The following is an 18,925-nucleotide window of genomic DNA, read 5'->3' on the forward strand; positions in this document are numbered from 1 at the left end:
GCTGGGTAGACGTGGCGGCCGAAGTGTTTTCACACCTCCCCAGGTTAAAGCTCGTTGTTTGTGCTAGGAGATGGATAAATGCTGGTCAAAACCGCAGCTTTAACGCTCTGTGATGACTGCAAACGGCGGCCGGGGCCACAGGGAAGAGTTATGGGGTGTATTTCCATGCCCTCTGCTGCCCAGAGCACTTAACGATGTGGTGATACCCATAGTTGCTTTACACTCAAAAACATGGCAAAGAGATGCAGAAGCTGTAGCTCAGAGCATTTGATCCTGACTTCTCTCTTTACACTCTGGCAAAGACAATCAGTTCATGATCTTTCTTATTTTTGACAGCTTAAAAGAACCATCAGGACCCTCTATGCACCTGGAAATGCCCAGGGAGAGCCACCAAGGAAGTGTTTTGGGAGCCTCTTCCCTGCAGGAGGCTGCACTTGCTGAGGGCCCCAAGCACATTGAATTATAGCTGTGAGGGCATAGGGAACACTGCTGTGGAAGAGGAAGACTTACTTTAGATAAGTAAGTATGGAAACTTACATTCAGGTAAGTACAGTTCTTTTGAGGTAAGTAGGGGTTGAAGCTGCCCTCAGCAGGAGAAGAGAACTGAACTCAAGCTGAGAAAGTCCTGGACAAGAGCTTTCTGATCAAACTGTTTGCCCACAGGCCCATGCGTGTAACAGGAAGGGATGCCACCACAACCATGGCAGATGACTGTTTTAAAGGCTGGTGGGAGGCACTGCACCACTGGTGGAGCTTGATGCTGTCACTGTGTCCTGGACTCGCTTTTGGAGCTTCTGATGGATGCAGTGTATGGGCAGATAAATGAACATTGATCCATCTTGGGATTCCAGCTGGACTTAGAAATGGCTTAGCCTGTTCCATACCGAGGCACTTCTGGGAGTCAACATAGTGAACTTTAAAGTAAAAACCTGTGATGAGCTCAGATGCGATTGTAGATGGCAGGAAAGTGTTTCAGAGCCATGTTTTTACTTTGCTTTGTAAGCTCTGTTTTATCCCACTAATGGTCTGTATTGGATCTGGCATAGATCTGGCAGACTTGGAGGCTGGATCTTTCAGTTTACCTATAAAACCCATGGTACCTGAGCAGCAGTTTCCCTGCCAAGCTGCACCATCTTGACCTCAAGGCAGAACTCCCATTTAGTTCCCGTTACTCATCTTTGAGGTTTTCTTTCCCATGAAAAAACTAGCACTTGCCTGTGGGCGGGGAGAAGGAAACCGGCTAGGAATTAGGAACTGGGTAGAAGTTTCAGTCTGAAATCACCCATTCACTTCATTTTCAATCCTTAACAGCAATTACTGTATCAAGCTTCAGTTTCCTTCAATGTGGCTGTAAAGCATCATCAATAGGACATTAAAAGAAGATCTCCAGACAACTTCTAAGCCATTTTGCCCCTTGATGTGAAACAGATGTTATGCTAACAATATAGCTAAGCTGGAACGCTATGAATTTCATCCATCTTTTGCTTTGAGATAGTTGACGTGTTGCCATTTCTTCCTGACTTAAAACCAGAGGGTTCAACTCTGATGCTGTAAACTTACACCTAGCATCTCTTCCAGGAGAAAAATGTTCTCTTGCTGACAGTGAGTTAAACAGAGGGCAAATCCATATGGATCAAAGGAAATTTTATTATCTAAGACCAGGCACAGAGGGTAGCATACTTGTGTTCTCCTCCCATAATAGGTACCAGAGAGATTAAGAAAAATCAAGAGAACTCTGTTTTCAGTTTCTACAAGCAATTACAAAACTCTTTTTGATACCTTGGCATGGTGACTAGGAGAAGCAGAGATAACATACAGGGAACTTCACTCCTGCCAGTGGATTAGGTCCAAGTCAGTTTTTAATGCCTGAAAAATCCTGCTCTTTGGCTTGCATGTCCCTCTCAGTTCATCCTGTGAGTAATCATGAATCCTTTCTGAAGATCTGAGGCAAGAGGTTGTTTTTCCCCGCCCTCCTTGTGGGATGCTGAAGGGCTGTCATATTCCAGGGGGAGGAAACAACAGATTACTGAAAAGGGTGGGCCTTCAGTATATAGCACAGGGCACTATATGAATGCCTGCTGCTGTTATCAATAGCTTGTCCGTTGAACTGTCTTTCTGTAGCATTTTTTACTTTGAGAACTCAAGGGTGCTTTACAGCAGGGAGTTTTATTAAGTCCATTTTAGGGATGGGGAAATGGAGTCAAAAGGAAGCCAGGCAGCAAAGGTTTAGCAGATTCCAGGTAAGTGTCCAAGGCTCTGACAGCCTTTTGCTCTTGGTGTTAGGCACAACAGCTTCTGCTCAGGCATATTCCTGCTTTTGGTAGCAACCTGCATGTAGCTTGACATAGAGAAACAAACCTTTATCCATTTGCAACTGCTGTAGTTTAGGGCTATGTTTGCTGGGAAAGCTAGGATGTTAGATACCATCTTGGAATAGGAAAGAATGTCATCTCCCACCTCATTTTTCTTTCTGAGATCTACTGTGTCCACAAGCATTTTTCACATGCTGTAACTAGAGCCATGCTTTGGCCTTCACCTTGGAAACCACAGCTGCTGCAAGTAACACACACACTGGGGTGGCTTGCCTGTGGGCAGTACAACGTCCTTCACATCAGAGAAGAATCATAGAATTGTCAAGGTTCAAAAAGACCTTCAAGATCATCAAGTCCAATCATCACATCTCCCGCAGTTCCCACTTAGCAAAATAATAATAATCCATTCTCTCCAGAGAATGGTGTTGTGTACAGCACACTAAAGTAGGCAGTAAAAACAGCAGCAATGCGGATAAAGTGAGCTGTGTTCCTCCGTGAGATGTCTATATAAATGCAGTTTAGAAAGGCAGTCAAAGAGGATTCACTTAATAGGGGACACGGAGAACCCCAGGTGATTGTATGTAACTTATTTCTCTCCACAGTCCAACTGCAATTACAGGTCTCACACCCCCTGCTGGCTTGTCTCCTGCCTTTAATGAGATCACTAAGAGATAAGGCTGTAACTGTATTAAAATGAGAAAACAATATGTAACTATGGAGTGAGCAAAGATCAAGATCCACTACAGCCAGTCAGGCTTGGCTAACTTTCTTCGTGCACTTTTTTTCCCCTCCCTCTGGCTGACGGATACAACATTTTGCATTTTTGACAGCGCTTTGCATTTTCCTGAAACCTTTCAACTAAGTCATTCAAATGCCGTTTGCAAAAAACATGACAAAGAGTTCTTAAAGTCCCTTTGAAAATTAGGCTCCCATCCTTCGCCACTGCACATGAATGGTACTACCTTCATTCAGAGCCACAACATTGTGGGTTGCGGAGGCAAAGGGCAGAAATATCAGACATTCCAGTCATTTTGAGTGCCTCAGCGTTACGCTTACATAAAATTCCTAGGCACTTGGTACTTCCGTAGGTGGGAACTTTAGCTGCTCAGCCTTTCTCAATAGTAAGTTGAAAGTGTGGTGGAGTTGGTTTGTTTTTGTTTTTCTTCTTCTCCATTTGTTCTTTTCTGCTTTACTGAGGAGGTGGCAGAGGCTTGCCGCAGTCGTGCCACAAATTAGGTCAAAGTCTGGAATTTAAGAGAGTTGGGGTCCTGTCTAACTGCTCGATGAAGGGCTTTCAATGCTGGTTGACAATGCCCCAAAGATGACTAGCAGGGGGATGCTGGGACAGCAAGAAAAGCAAATCCATTGACAGTACATTCAAACACGCCATTCAAGGATTTGCACTTCCCCAGGAAAAAAAAAATATTTAGTAATCCACAAATAAAATGATTTAAAACTTGTGCTCTAGGAGTTCGAGACATTTAAAGCTGTAACCTCCTTGTGATGCCTTGTTTTTATAATGAAAAAAATACACACCATAATCTATCATTCCATTTTTAGTTACTGACACTGTTTTTAATTCACCCTTCTTTGCCAGTTAGCTATCTGGGAGATAAAGCAGCTTTGAAATCCCCAGACTCCCTGGAACCACGCTTTGTATCTGTCCAGGGTCTTCTGTGCACTTCACAATTCCAAAGCAGATAAACCAAGTGCCACCTAACTCACTGCTTCCCTGCAAAGTTTTGAGCATTAGTGGCTCTATGGGCATAATTGAAAGAGCGTATGATTGAGCTAAAAATGTCTTAATGTGCTCTTTGTTTTTCCCTTCCCATTTGATAGCTTCCTATTAGAAATTTGCATTAGGAAAATGTGACGTTTTCAAAGAGAACCGCCACGAGGTCAGGATGTGCCTAAGTCCAGCCTCTGGTCTTTCCACCTGTCTGCACACACACTGTGCTGCAGTATTCAGATACAACAGGCTGCTGCATTCAGCATTTCAGGTGAAATGCTGCCTGATAAATAAGAGGGAGCAACTTTCTGTAGACCAAGGTTTATCTTCATCATTCTGATCACTGCCAAATTAATTTTATCCACTCCATTTTGTTCCCCAAAAGGTTTGCCCCATTAATACCTATCCTGTACTTTGTATTCTCGGTTTGCAGGCATTAAGTCAAATCTGATCAAGAATAAAACACTTGGCCTTGAGTTCTGTGCAATCCTGGACCATTTGCTGAACATGACACAGCCGGTGCGATCCCTGAGACCATGGAAAGGATTGGATGGAGTTGCATAAAAAGGAGGAGACGGTGCCAATTCAAAGGCAGCTCACTTGTTACTACATCAGAAATTGCAGTTCTACATTTTAATGTTACTATCTGTAACGGTCTCAGCTTTGGCACTTCTGTGACACCTTAATGCTTCTTTTTACAAAATTAATGTTCTGAGATTGAAAGCACTCTCCTGTAGGGCACTGGGAGGTGTTAAGGAGAGGAAAGCAAGCTGATGGAGATCCTCCTGGCTGGGACTTGGCTGAAGCTGCGCCTGAGCTACCCCTGGAGACCAAGGTCTGCACAGAGCTCATCGCCTTGCCTGTTGACTGAGTGCCAAGCAAGGATGACAGCAGGATCCTGAGATCTGCCTGATGGTGCTCTGATGGAGCTCACTGTCTTGATCTGATACCTGATCTGGTCTACAAGAGCTGTGCCTCGCTCCCCCCAACGTTGTACACCCAACAGGGCTACTAAAGCTGGGTGTTCTTGGCAGTAAAAGAGAAGATACAGCTCAAACTTATTGAAATAGCCTGAATGTGCTGAGTTTCTGGGCTAGCTACTCCATAAGCCATCTAATTGGCAGGGCACTTGGGGAAGACTGAGAATATTCTTCCCAGCACAACAAGGATGGATTTTCTGGAGGTGGCTGGTTCTGTTCCCGTAGAGATGATTACTTTAATACAATAAAAAACGAACAATATGAGTTTGGGCACCTACAGCCCTAAATAGCCACGTCTTTAAATTTCATTTAAGTCTGCATCCATCAATAAAATATTTGATATTTTTTCGCTAGACAACTGAGTTCTGCACAAGATGTTCAGTCTGGCCCTGGTTCATCAAAACACTTAAGTGCTTTGCTGAATCAGGGACTTGCTTCTCATTAAATCAGGCACTTTATGCAAGGAAGCAGAGAGCATGCTGCAACCTTACCTCACTGTGTGGTCTCTCTTGGCAATTGCTGTGCACAGTAATAGGTTATGGATTAGGACCCTCATCTGAAGGCACAGATTCACTCCAGAGCTTCCACCAGACACATTTTCAGTTGGTATTTATTGAACTGGCATGGGAGTGCTCGAGCATCAGGAGTCAGCTAGTTGTTGGTTAGGGATGGCACTGAAATAAGTTTCCCTGAACCAGTGAAATTCTTCTATACAGCCTCAGGCTTATAGAGAAAAGATTGAAAGTGCCGGGCTCTGAAAGGGAGTCAGGCATCGTGCAAGTTCACTTTTGGGATAGTTAAGTCCCCATGAAGGTTTTAGCAAAAAGTTACAGAACCAGATATTGTGGTAAGGCAAGCGCTACAGAGCAGACAGTCTAGTAGCTCCTCTCTTTTCTTGTCTGAAAACTCCTTGCAAGTTTTTCTCTGGGATCTGCTCTCACATCAGGTCCACACAGACAGCAGTGCCACTACAGCTTGGAAGCCAAGAGTCCCCAGATGTGTTGGTAATCATGTGTAGCCCCTCTACAGGTCCCAGAGCTTATAATACCCGTATGATTCACAGCTGTTTGGAAAAGCATTCTGCACACCTGGAAATGGTAAGGAAGCGCTCATGTCTCCATTACCAGACTGAAGCACAGACGTAGGAACTCAAGATGCTCCTGGGGTCCTGCAGAAGTGGCTAGACTAGGAAACACCCCAATCCCACTGCATTTGGGACAGTCTGAAGGCGGTCCCAATCCCTGATGCTCAGCAATACTCCTGATTCATGCAGTTTACATGCAGAAAAAATTGTCTCCTTTGCTGGGGTGCAAGATGTCTTGTAAAGAGCAAGGATGTCAGCTATCCCCGCCACAGCCAGGTAAGCCAGGAGGTGCAGTCCCACAGTAGTTCTCCTAAACTGCATTTACATAGTGAGTTTTGTGCCCTGGGAAATAAGAAGCACATACACATGATCGGTGTTTATATGTGGAGCTGTTTCAGGGCAATGTAACCAGTGGGAAATATGAGGATTATAAAAAGGTTTTGAAACAGACAAGATATCTCCATAAAATCCTCCGCTGCCTTAAGTGGAAAGCCAACAGAAATAAGCTCCGCCAACAAACACAATTCATTCCAGCTCTTGTGGCAGGGAAATAAGACAAGAGAACTGCCAGAACAGTGGGTTGCAGTTCATCTCGGGAGTACATCAGGATCATTATAGCCCTGAGATGAGCAGTTGCCCTTAGTAAGAAAAGCACACTCAGCAGCAAAATTGTTCTGTGCAGATGGGTGATAGCCCAAAGGTAACTTGTGTTCCCAGAGCAGCTCAGATAGATATGGGTAAGCAAAATGCTGACCAGCTGTAGGCTTTCATTTTGAGTTTATGAGACCTTCTCATCTATAACATGATTTTAAAACCGACCTGTTAGCACTGAGCACTTGTTCTGGGACGGAAGAGCTGCCTATCAACACTCTGTAATTTTACCCTACAGGAAAAAGTAAGAAAATGAATTACAAGAAGAGAATTGATGAGAGAGAGGGAGAACTCAGATGACAGACATGGCTAACATGGTTGCTTGCTGCCTTTCACACACACACAATTAATTTTGTGTATGTGTTCAGAATGCAAGTAAATGAGCTTAAAAAGCAGACTTGGAGGTCATCAAGATCTCGAGCATGTTTCCTCTGCATGTTGAAGCAGAGCAAGTCTTTAAAGCAGGTACTTCGAAATCCATTCAGCCCTTTGTCACAAAGAGCCCAGCCGAACACCCTCTCCTAACTTCAGCGAGCCTTGCAAAGAAAAGGTTTGACTGGGCACTGATGCATGACATACCCAGGGGAGGGGGTCTGGATGTTGTCCCCACTGTGTGAGCCCAGCCCCTGGCCAGGGCAGCAGACAGCTCATCCTCCTTCCAAAACTTAACGCAGAGCAGCAGTGGCTCTGAATCAAATCGGGCAGAGACCTGGGTTGTCTCATCCAGGCGTGCAAATCCCACAGTGCTGGTTGCCAGGGCAGAGCCAGCCACCAAGGAAAGGTTTTGGGGAGATTACTGCTCCATGTCCTTTCTTGCCTATCGGGAGATGCCCACCTCCACCCCATCATACCAGGCAGGCTATCGTGTGGTCGTCGTACTTCTGGGCACTGCTCCTGGCTGCCTGAGATAAGAGCTGGGCAGAGGCTCTGCCTGAGTGACAACATCCAGATTAGAAAGAAGAGGTCCCACACGCAGAACCCCATCGTGCCATTATCTACATTGTGCAAGAGGGAGGGAGGAGGAGAAAAAAATTTCAAAAAAAATCAAAAACCTGAGTTTTTGGGCAAGCTGAAGTTCACCAGGATCCCAATGGTTCCTTATAAGTGTATTTCTGGGAGCATCTACTTTTGGGCAGCTTCAGCTTTACATTCATGCAACACATCCTTTTACTAGGACCATAATGTTGGTTTAGCAGCACTGGAAATTATGGCAAATCTGCTGACTGGTACTTTTGGATTGTTCCCCGATGGAGCAAGGTATCTCCTGCTGGGCTCTGCTCTGGGTGCTTTCCTGTTGCCCTCTTTGTTCTTTTTCCCAGGCTGCCGAAAAATCAGCATCCCCTGGGGATGTAGCACCTCTAACACTCCAAGATGCAATTACAGCGGAGACTGTGGATCAGGGGAGCAGCCCAGGAGAGAGAGCACACATCCTGGGAGAAAGTTCTTTGCTCCTTGCATGACATTGCTCTCTCAAGACCCACAGGTATCTGCCAAGTACATTCCTTACCAGCAGCCCAGCTCCCTATTCCCCACTGTGTTTTTTTTTTTTTTATTTTTTTTATTATATAGTGTTTAGATAGGTTAAGACTTCAGCTTGCCAGCACATAGCCATTGTCTGCACGGGCACGTCCTCAAGAAACAATGCAGAGAGCCCATTATGGTTTGTGATAGACCTGAGCTGTATAATTGAGATCCACCCTTAAGCCTCAAGATGTTCTGATCTAATGCTCAAATCCATCAGTCTCCTCTCCTGCAGATAAAAGCAAAAAATCACCAGACACAGCATTTCCAGAGCTGAAATCTCCCAGTTTTAAATCTGAGGATTTTATTTTGGCTCAGTGTAAGAGTTCAGCTCCTGTTCAGTGTATCACTGTTCAGAAGGAGAGCTGGATGTGCTAGCTGTCTCAAGCCTGGTCTGTAGTTACACTGAAAGTACCTTGTGGGGAGAGGCTAATCATGAGTTTAGTAAATACCTGGGAAAATTCATTGTAAGATAAGTCAGTAAAAAAGTCTTTTTTGTGCCAGAATAGCAATTATTGTTAAGGCACTTTTTTTTTTTTTTGGCAGATAAGTTGAAATTTCTGTAATGGCCAAAACCTTAATGCAAATGCTGTTGAATCCACTTATAAGTCTTTTTGCCAATATGTGGTCATTTTTGTTCCATTTATCAAGATCAGCTAAACCAACAAAATTCTTCTGAGAGAGTAAAAGCAGTACTCCCACAAGGAAGGTTTGCTAGGATAGCTTTTTTGGAATACTTACGCTTGGAAATTTTAAGAATAAGACCCTGCTGAGGTTAAAAAAAATAAATATATGTATCCATATAGCTTGTGCAAAGAGCTAGTGATGAGAACAGCTTAAAAATGAGTCTTCTCCAAGCTATCCCAATGGGAAGATGAGCAAACTTTGCCTTGCTTCCAGTTCCTACATAAACAGTGAGAGCTTCCTCTGTTATTTATGCCCCGGTGAGTAGGAAGACAGGAATAACAAACACCAGCCTTGTCTCATTCTTCTCAGCTTATTACCCTTACAGCGAGCACACAAACCTCTCCAAGGGCATTGCCAAGCTCACCAGACTGCTTCCCCGAGGTATGTTCTGGAGAGCTAAATGCACGTCACGCCCATTCAAACCTCTTTTCATGCATCTCCAGGCAAGGGCACGGACTGCCCATAAAAACATGCAAATGATTCTCCAGGCATTGTACAGACATGTGAAAGAAACTATTTCCTTGCCCTGAGGAAGTCACTGGCAATGAAGACGGAGACTCAGAGAAGACTGGGGAAGAAGCGGAGGGGGTTGGCTGCTCTCAAGCCGAAATAAGTGGCGGTGGGGGAATAAGCAGGGTGATGGAGGAGGCATAATGGTCATGCCTGCAGACAGGACTGGGAGGTAGGGCAGAATTCCCCTCCCAGCTCAGCTCAGCCTAAGCAGATCAGTTGTGGTGGTCCTTTCCTCTCCCTTCGCTTTTGGGGTGACATTTTCCAGTTGTACTTGCAAACTTAAAAATGCAGCTGGCTCAAAGGCTTCCTGGTGCAAGCGGAGCGTGTTGAGCAAAACCTCAGCGTTGTTAAACTGGAGTGGTACCTCTCCTTCCACAGAGCCACAGCGGAGGAAGCAGAAGGTTTTGCAAACCTCATCAGCTCGTCCTATGGGAAGTCACGAGACCAGCCCTCGTCAAACCAAAGCACTGAATGCTTAAACAACAAATTCAGATGTTGATTAACAGGAAAAAGCCTTTTAATCTATATTGGTCAATCAAGTTCAAAAGGGAAGTTTATTGTTGCAAGTGTATATACTATAAATAAGGGGGTTATTTGATGTTCTGAGCGTTGCACAACAGGCTGTTTTATATGATCTTTCAAGAAATGGTTTTCACATGAGCTAGGTGGGTGGTTCTCTGAGGTGTTGGATTTCATGAATATGCCGAGGCTTTGGGGAGAGCTTCCACCCTGAGAAAGACAGATCTGTTGTGTTGGCTTTCTGCCTGTCCCAGGTGACAGAGAACAGAATGATAAAAGGATAAAACCCCCTTTGAGGTGACAAAGGAAAAAAAAAAGTTGTTTGAGTAAAGGAGGAGGGGAGATTTGTTTACTGCCCTTCCAAAGGAGTCCGATCTCCATTTGAGTTTTGGAAATACTTTTTGTCCATGTTGTCAACACAGGCAGCAGTGCACCAGGAGCCTGATAGATCCTAGCACTGCTTCTAGAGTCTCCTATAACAAAACACAGATGCTTCCATAGCCTGTGACCACCTGGCAATACTGAAATCAGCTTCTAAGGGGATGAGAAAACAAAAACACAGCAGAACAAGCTAGTGCATGACAGGACATCAAGGCAGGATGACATGAAGCCCCTGTAGCAAACTGGAGTGCAGCGAAAAGGTGGCAGCACCCACGCATCTGAACATCTTCAGGACCTCAGGGCAAAATTGGGTGCTCCACCTCCCATGTGTATCTCCTCAAATTTCTGCCCTGCTGTCATGCCATGGGGAGCCCCGTTTCCTCTGCTCTGGATCAGCGCAGCAGATTACAAAAGGTCTCTCATAGACATAAGAGAAAAGGCTGGGGCAAAAAAACGTCTGTGCAGCTGGATGCAGCTCTCACCTATGGCTCCTGCTGGCAGACAGTACTTGTGCCTCTGGTGATGCAGGATTTTTGTTTGATGTGGCTGGGGCAGGAAAGCCAAGATCCTTGCTGCCAGTCTACCCAGGTTAATGAGTATGAACTGGGTCATTGCTACTATAAAAAGGAATGCCTTAAAGAAGGATTGCAGTGTAATAAAAAGGTAACCCAAGTACTGAAGTACTGCATCTAAGTGCTGAGCACTGGGTAGCTGAGATCTTACTCACTCTTGCAAGAGTTTTTACACCAGTTTGACTGTGAGAATAGACTTCTGCCCTAAATCAGAAAGAAAAGGTTAAAGTTGAGCCAAAGGGTAGGATTTACTGCTGAACTGGGAAGGCCACCGATCTGTGGGCTTAACAGCACAGGTATTACCCTGCTTCCCACCATACTGAAGCCTAAAATACCATGTGCTAATTGGTGAGGAGTCATCACAGAGCCTAGGGAACTCCAGCTACATCTCAAGTGGAAAACCATTGTTCTTCTCTGGACCACACACCCGTATACAAGAGTGCCTACCACTGTGCCTTCTCCCACAGCAGTACAGCGGGGCTTTGATCACCCAGCCTCTTGGAACCAGATTTAGGGGATGCTGACTAAGTAGGTAACACATTTCCCTAAAGCCTTCATCTTCCAAAGCTAAAGGTCACAGGCAGTACCTGATTGCCTCACTGGTTAGCTCGTGCTGGTCTAACACGTTCGTCGGAGGTCATGTTTTCTGAGCCCTCTGTCTAGCTTGCTTTCTCTCAAAATTTTTGATCCCCTCTCTGGGTTATTTCACATTAAATAATCTGAGATAACCTAAACTTCACCTGAATCCTGACACCAACATAAAATTCCCCTTGACCCTAAGTACACAATTTTCCCATTGAGAGAACAGATACAAGACTGAAACATGGGACCCACCTGTCTATGGGGATGTTTGCCCCTGGATCATAACATCATAGTTTTTTTTGTTGTTGTTTTTTTTTGTGTGTGTGTGTTTTTTTTTTTTTAATAATAGCACTAAAAACTCCAAATCCTTCCTTTAGCCATCTCCAAACTTCAGATAAGCTCACATTTGAAATAAGTGCATAGGCCCATGAGCAGAGCCCAACCCATGTTAATTCCTGAACCAGACATTAATAATGCAGAGGAATTAGAAACTTGGGATACTCAGCTTGATTTACCAGAGGTCACACCTGTGGATTGAGTTGCAGGTCCTAGCACTCAGACTTGCAGAGCTCCTCTGTGGAGGCAAAGGAGCATTTGCAGGTGGCACTCCTCCCCGCCCTCCCACAGGCACCAGCAGCATAAGGCACAGTGTTTGTTGCTGATTTGGGTTTCAGCACAGCTACAGATGGTAACCAGAGAGGCCATAGCAGAGCCACAGGGAAGGCAAGCCGAAATCGATCCAAGAAACTTGTAGCCCATGGGCTATCCTGTTGCAAATCCTACTGAGAGGATGCCAATATAGCAGTAATGGAGATTATTAGAGAACAGGCTTCTCATGTTTTATGAATTAAAAAACAAAACAAAAAAAAGCACACAAACCCAACAAGTTTGCAGCTTATATATCCCTGTCTCAGGCACCGAGTCTAAGAAACCACATGTAGGAGAGCAGCTGTAAGAAAGGCGGATCTCACGGGTATCAGCTTGGTCTCTGGAGCCCCACATCCAGGAGGAGGGCTTTTTCCCTTTCTCCGGAAGGGGAGCAGGGAGTTAGCAGTCCTGCAGCTACCTGCTGCAGCTTGTGAGGGCACCCTGCATGCCCAGACCCAGAGGATGGGCCCTCAGGCTGCTGTGTGAAAGGAAGAGCTGCATGCACCCTGCTTCACCAGGCTGTGCCAGCACCTTCCCGTGGCCTCAGAGGGGCTCTGGTCATCCCTGATATGTCCCCATACACTCACCTCCATCCTCTGAAGCTGGTGGGTGGGGAATTCACATCTCCACATTCATCTGCTTCTCTCACCATGCTGCAGGGCTAAGAAGAGACTTGTGCCTGGGTGCCAGCATTTATCTCTGATTCCCAGCCCCTCTCAGCTGCGTCCAGTTAGCCAGGAAAAGGCACAGCGCTCAGGAAGAGTTTGCTGCTGGTGTTGCCTTGGCGTTACTGGGTCCCATCCTGTGTGTGACCTTGCCTGGAGAAGAGGGGAGGGTGGACCCTGGCTGGTGAAGGGACATGAGCTTGCTCCTTGTGCTCACTGACACTGGGGGTTCACTGTTAAAAACATAGCATTGTCAGAGATGCTTTGGAAGCTGTGGTTTACGGCTGGTTTAGGTCCTTTACCCATGTTACCTGAAAAGCAGTACCTAGATGACAGCGTCTGCTGCTGAGGGGGGGATTTTTTTCTGGCTGACTTCAGCTGGACTCACTCCCACCCTCCTTGGCTTTACCTATTCTCTGCCTTTTCAGATGGAAAGAGTTAATGCCCTTATTCTCACAGTCGGGCAAATATCCAGCTGAGCGTGGAGACACAGAAAGGACAGGGGTTCATTAGCAACCTCGGAGCAATGTATGAGAAATCTCGTGCTGTGTTCATCGCTCGGCACCACCACAGAGATTTGGACTGGATGGACGCTGCTTCCCAGCTTGTAAAACAAGAGATAATCAGAGTGCCCAAATCTGTTGCTGGGACAAAGTTTGTTATTGCTTATTAAGCCCTTTGAGGTTGCTAAAGGGCAGGCTAGCTGGCTGAAGGAGGTGAGGTCTAGCACCCAGCTGGCAGGCGCTCCGACTTGCAGTACAACAGCCCCTTGCAGGGGAGGGTGGGTCGTAAATTCCACAGGGCACCAGATAAACCAGAGGCAGTGGAAAGACAAAGGGGCAGCAGCCACTTCAAGTCCCTTCCCCCCATCCCCTGCCTCCTCCCACCCACCTTTGCCATGCCAACACAACAATAATCCTGACAGCCCTCTCCATCAGCTCTCCGGGCGAAAGCAGCGTGCAGTTATGCTGCACCAGGTCCTGCTGCCCATGAGCCACGTCTGTCCTTCATCCCTCTTTCTCCTCCCAAAATTGGTTAGCAGGTGGACAACCTGATCAACTCCTCTCCTGGAAAATTGAGATGAATTATGATAGAGGAAGGTGGGGATGGGGTGGTATGGAAAAGCTGGAGCAGAGCAGGAGGAAATGGAGATCCTGGGGTAAGAGAGGTGGAGAGGGGAAAGGAGCACACGGACACCCTCAGGAAAGAAGTGAAGGGGTGTCAGTATGGAGGAGAGACTGTTCTTTGGGGAACCAGTGCTGCAAAACATAGCAGAGGAGAGAGGTTGCACAGAGCCTCCTTCCCTCGTCCTCCTAGCATCGTCACATTCAGCTACTGGTGCAGAGTTTTGGGGCCAGACCAGAGACCCACAGACACGATGCTGCCCATGTTTGGTGCCAGAAGTGCCTGCTTTGCCCAGCTCAGCCCCGACTGTTTGCCTTCTCCCATGCGGGGTGGCAATCAGTCACACACTCGTCACCCAACTTGTTCTACTGCTTTGCTTGGACAATGCGGAAAAGCTACAGGAGCCTGGAGGCTTTCTGTGAGGGTGAAGGCAAGGAAAACAAGACTGCACTTAAAAGCTTTACCTGTGTAATCACTTCAGAAGGGGGCAGGAAGAGGAGGGAAGGCAGCACTTTGTCGGAGAGGTAACAACCCATGCGTAGATACAGTCATGCTGCAAAAGAGCACTTAACCAGGATAGCTCACTTCACTTGCGAAATTGTTGGGAAAAAAAAACACCATTGGCAAGTGCTTTGTATGGAGAAGTATGTTGGCAAGACTGTAGGTATGCACCCAGGTCACTGTGGTGTAACACACAGCTGCTCGTTGTCTGTGACAGAATTCAGAGTTCGCAGCACATGCAAGGATATTGAATGTATAGAAACAAACAAAAATATTTTTTGGAGGGGTAGATTGTTAGCACCAATACCTTAACAGTGTGTCTCAGCTCTGAAATGGTTGGGTTCTTATGCTCTTGGACTCACTTCCAAACTCTCCTTCATCCAGAAGCTCAGGCATTAGTTGGTCCTGCTGTGACAGACTGGGACCACAGGCTACTTGCTGCCTTTCCCCAAGTGAACGGTGAAAGAATTTGCCTCTTTGTTTTAGGGATCGCTCTCCCCGGTCCTAAGCACCAGCTGAATATTCATGAACCCCCTATGTGAATTGGTTATCTTCTACACGCCAACACAAAGTCCCCATTCTGCATGAGGTGCCCAGGCGCTGGACAAAGCCGGGTGTCTGTTCTAACAGTGGATTTCCCAGACACCGTGCACGCTGCCGTAAACCAGTTACGATTGCCTGCTAAAGCAGTGTCACAACACAGCAAAGACAAAGACTCTTGCAGAGCTGTTGGAGGCAGCTGCAGCTAGTTCAGACTTCTACATCTCTTGACCTAACGTGACTCCCAGGCTGCCACAGTGTCTGGACTGGAAGCAAGAAGGGAAGATAATGTGTTTTTTGTGACAAGTGCTGCTCACTGGTGCAGCCAGCCTAGTTCATATTAAGAGTTCAGGTTGCTAAGTAGCTTGCTAGCGCAGAGGTTCGGATTCCTGTTTGCGCTGTGTTTGTGGTAGGAACAAATGGGTGTGTATGTGCACAGATATATTTAATGGGTTATTTACAGGTGTTCTTGGTAGCACGCGTGAGGGAAACGTGCATCTCCGTCTGGGATCTCTCCTGAGGTTGTTGAGGACATCGGAGAATTGTTCATTATGTACTTGACTGAGCTGACGTGACAGTATTTAAGAAATGGATGTCACTGAGGAGGCAGACCCAGGTGCAAGTGAGGTGGGAAAACAGTGAGCAAAAAAGGAAGGAAGGAAGGAAGGAAGGAAGGAAGGAAGGAAGGAAGGAAGGAAGGAAGGAAGGAAGGAAGGAAGGAAGGAAGGGAGGGAGGGAGGGAGGGAGGGAGGGAGGGAAGGAGGGAGGAAGGAAGGAAGGAAGGAAGGAAGAGAAAGGAAAGGAAGAAAGGAAGAAAGAAAGAAACAGCACTGATAGCTGTCTTGGGAACACGAGTGTTGTTGCCCCTCAGAATGCCCCAAGTGCTGCAGAAGTACCTCAGGACAGCAAGTGCCTCCGGGCTGGCCCTCCCAAACCAGCAGGGAGCCCTCCTCTCTGGGCACAAGGATGCCCCTTACCCTCAAAAGATGTTGAGGGACCCCAGCAAATCTGCGTGCTCCATGAGCCAACCCCACTCCCCCCAGCAGCAGCCGGGGCAGGCATGGTCACAGCATGGTCCTTAGACACAAATCCCTTCTGCAGCATGAGAGATGCCTTGTTGCAGCCCCAGGAGGAGGAAGATGAAGAAGAGGGACCGTTTGACTATTTCTCTCCCTGTGCTTTAGATGCTTGCAAGGAGACGGGCTCTGCTCTGTTTCCCTGTTCTTGCACTTCTAACCCTTCGACCTTCATCCTTCTTCTTCCACGAGTTGTCCCCATCCCTGCTGTTTTTCTTTATGCCCCCCCAGCCCAAGCTCCATGGCTCAGTTAGGATCAGCTGACACCCAACCTACAAGGTCGGGTTTTCCCCAGCAGGCCTTGGCTGATGGCCACACCACTGCAGGCAGCAGGGGGGAACCCAGCCTGGCATTAATGAGGGCAGGAGGTTGTCGTGTGACCCTCTGAGCAGCAGGAGCCTGGCCCAGAAAATGCTGCCAGGTGTAGCAAAGCTCCTCTGTAGCCTAACGCTGACCCCAGGCACACCCAGGGCTCTCAGCATCCCAGCTTTGCTCTTTCCTAATCAGAAAAAGACTGGAGGGTGCTTGTTCCTTGCAGCAAAAACCAAAACGGCTTGCATTTCTGCTGTAGTAGTGTGTGTATCTTGCCCAGCTCTGGAGGTGGCAGTGTCCAGTGTCCTGTTTGCAGGACACGGTTGCATTGGGACCTGCCTCTCCTCTCTCCTGCCATTCAGGCACCAAAACTCTCATCCTTTCCTTGTGCCAGTGCTTTGGTGAGGGCTGTGTGCAGGCTGTGAGATCCAAAACTCTCTTGTCTGGCCAGGCTCTTTCTCGTGCAAGTCCCATCCTAAGAAAACCCTTCTCAATGGAGCTCACTGGTAATTGCACAGCAAAACACTCGGGGCTTTACACTACCAGCGTAGTTCATCCCCACTTCTCCAAGTCGAATACAGCAGGGAGTTGCTGACACAGCTCAGTAAGCAAAAGATCACACTTCTTCACAGCCTTAACTGATACCAGATGTAGGGAAGGCCTGGCCCTACAGCCCCTGAGGTGAATGTCATCAGAAGCAATTATGTAGTTTAGTTATTACTGTACCCCTGCACACAACAGTGGTCCCCAACTGGAAGCCTGGAGGCAATCCATAATGCTTGTGCAACCCTGAGAACAGATTATAATCTTAGGAAGCCGCTGTCTATGCAGGCCAGAGACATCAAAACAGCATATTGCCCACAACATGCTCTCTGCACAGTATTGTTAGCTAAGGAATGACATATAATATGTGGTCATATCTATCATCTGTTTAGCTGTGCCAGCATAATTCACACAAAGAAGTTATGCCAGCAAAATTTCCCTAGTGGACAAGCCTCATCATGGTTTTCTGACAACCACATAATACAAAGTTTTTGTACTGTTCAGAGCAGACAGGCAAGGATCAGACCTGGCTCTCAGTTTAAGAAACCCTGTGAACAAAAGCAGTATGCTAAAGGGTAGGTCACCATCAAAGATATTTTCCTGCTCTTCTGGATAAGGAAAATAAAAAGGGTTTTGCCCTTCTAGAATGTGAATTCAGAATAATTTTTTTGCCAGGGACTTCAAAATCATAATTCTGGGAATGCTGAATGACAGACAGTGCTGGGTCTGTACACATCAGGAGAACTTGTACTTGCAACTGCATTTCTGCAGCAGAGATGTGGCTCTGTTCACACCCCAGGTAGGAAGCAGGCTGGTGTAGGAATTTGCACAGAGCGTGTCTGTTGGCACAGATCTCCACTGAAAAACCGTGGTCTTAGGGCAAGGACATCCCATTGTAGCCTCGACAGAATTAACACGTAATCACTGATGGTTTCCAGGTTGTTTATTTTCCATGCAACCTGAGCAGGGACCTGTGAGGTCAACCACAGACCCAAGGCCAGTGAAATGGCTGCTCCAAGGATGAAGGTGAAGCCATGGACCAGGAGAAGGCCACAGCTGGCTGTGCACTTGCCCCATTAGGCATACCTGTGTGCATGAAAGGATGTTGTGATGCTGCACTGCAGTTAAAGGGGACCTTTAGAGGATGAGGCCACAGTGTAAGGTCCTTGCGTGCATGCTGAAATGAAGCTACCTGTGCTGCACCAGCCAAACACCTCCAACACGCCCCAGCCTTCAGCCTGGCCAAGGATTGCTCTTCAAACATTATCTGCAGACATGATTTTGTCTTGCTGTGTCATTCAGGAGGATCTGCAATATTAATGGGATGACAGAAAGCCTCACAGGTGGGAGGGTTGGACTGTAACATCAGAGATAGAAAGTGCAGCAGTGCAATAGGTGAGATGTGGAGCAATGTCACACCATAAACAAAGCTTGGCCTCGCCTACGTGGAAGGGATCATCCAGGTTTGCCATATCACAGCCTTGCAAAAGCCACGGACCAAATACTGGCTTTTCACTCACTTCAAGAGCACCCCTACCCAGAAAATAGTTAAATGCAGCTTTGGTTCTCTGTGGCTGAAAGGGATCGATTTTCCTGTAACACGATAAGGGGCACTGTAACTGGCTGCTTCAGGGCTATGGTATTTGTAACAGGGATGGGGCTTTGGCAGCCCAGGGAGTAGGAGGTGAGAACAAGCCATGAGCTGCTTGTGTGCAGCCGCAACAGATGGGGATGGAGGCAAATTGTCCAGATGAAAATTGTCCATGGGTGAAGCAAAGGCCTGCCTGCCAACACCTGGCTGTGTCTGAACTCGCCCACCCGGAGAGGGTGTTGGAGTGTCAGTCCGAGCCTCTGGAAACTCGGTGGTGTAGGAGGTAAGAGTCAGAGCAGAACAGATCACAGGGTTCATGCTGGTGGAGGGTGCAGAGCAGGTGATGGAGTCCGAATCCTGCATCTCCATCACCCTGTGAATCATGAGGATGAG

Source organism: Anas platyrhynchos, chromosome 1, assembly GCF_047663525.1.
Source record: "Anas platyrhynchos isolate ZD024472 breed Pekin duck chromosome 1, IASCAAS_PekinDuck_T2T, whole genome shotgun sequence".
Classification (NCBI taxonomy): Eukaryota; Metazoa; Chordata; class Aves; order Anseriformes; family Anatidae; genus Anas; species Anas platyrhynchos.